General features: G+C 65.1%; 1 protein-coding gene across 1 annotated transcript in view; it reads right to left on the bottom strand.

The window, feature by feature from the left end:
* ZNF385B (zinc finger protein 385B) overlaps positions 1 to 928 on the bottom strand; it is a 153,627-nt gene extending 152,699 nt beyond the window's left edge. Inside the window, exon 1 of the mRNA XM_010713539.2 lies at positions 914 to 928. The gene's annotated coding sequence lies outside the window, so the exon portion shown is untranslated. The remainder of the gene's footprint in view (positions 1 to 913) is intronic.
* Between the last annotated feature and the right edge of the window lie 6 nt (positions 929 to 934).

Raw genomic sequence — 934 nt, 5'->3', positions numbered from 1 at the left:
GCTGCCGCTTGCTGAGGCGCGCGGCGCTGCCCCGCACAGCGGAGCGCACACCCCGCGTGCCAGTGCCAGCCGCCCTCAGGTCCGTGCTCGCACCGTGAGCACAGTGACATGTGGCCTTCTGGTGCAGCTACTGCACTGCTGAGTCGTGTTGCATTCAGGCATGAAAACGTGCGGGTTCTGGACAGTAACAGGGCTGGTTTTACACCTTGCACAAGACATCACTGATACGGCAGCAAAGAGGATGCAAGCAATACTATTTCTGCTACCTCTTTCCCAGTAAGCAGCTGCTTGCTGCAGTTAGACGCTCACTTTTAAGATGTATTTCAACTTTGCAGAGCTTTAGAACTACCTAACGTCCCGGCTTCCTCACGCAGCTCGTGCTCAAAGCTAAAACCTCGTGCCCACATCGAGCCCCGCGAGGCGCTCATCCCGCAGCACTGCCGCGTGGGCAGGAAAGTTCTGCCGCTTCCCCGGCACGAGGGCGCTCGCGGCTGTGCGCGCACCCACCCGGCACCGCGGGGCTCGCGACGGAGACACCTGTGCTGCCGAAAGCCCGCACCGGCCGCTAGCTCACCGGGACGGCTCCTTGACAGAGGTCAGTTCCGTCTTCGCTAAAGAAGTCCGCCTGCCCACTGAACTACGCGAGCGAGGATAGCGGATCTCCGTCCCGCCCCGGGCACGGCACAGCCCGCACCCCGAGACGCGGAACCGCCACGCGCTCAGCGCTGACCTACTTAGGGCTCGCCTCGCGCTCTCCCCGCTCAGACTCGTGGTTGCGGGAAACGCCGCGGAGGAGCGGGGAAGCCCGGCCGGCCCCCGCTCCTCACCTGCGCTGCGCTGCGCTCCGCCCGCAGCAGCCCCATCCCCATCCCGCCGTGACATTGAGCAAGGTCCCCACCGCGCCCGCCCTTACCTCGGCAGCCGGCGTTAGGCG

The sequence above is a fragment of the Meleagris gallopavo genome, chromosome 7 (assembly GCF_000146605.3).
Source record: "Meleagris gallopavo isolate NT-WF06-2002-E0010 breed Aviagen turkey brand Nicholas breeding stock chromosome 7, Turkey_5.1, whole genome shotgun sequence".
In the NCBI taxonomy this organism is placed as follows: domain Eukaryota; kingdom Metazoa; phylum Chordata; class Aves; order Galliformes; family Phasianidae; genus Meleagris; species Meleagris gallopavo.
Note: the sequence above shows the minus strand (reverse complement) of the source record. Positions and strands in the feature narration are given on the sequence as shown.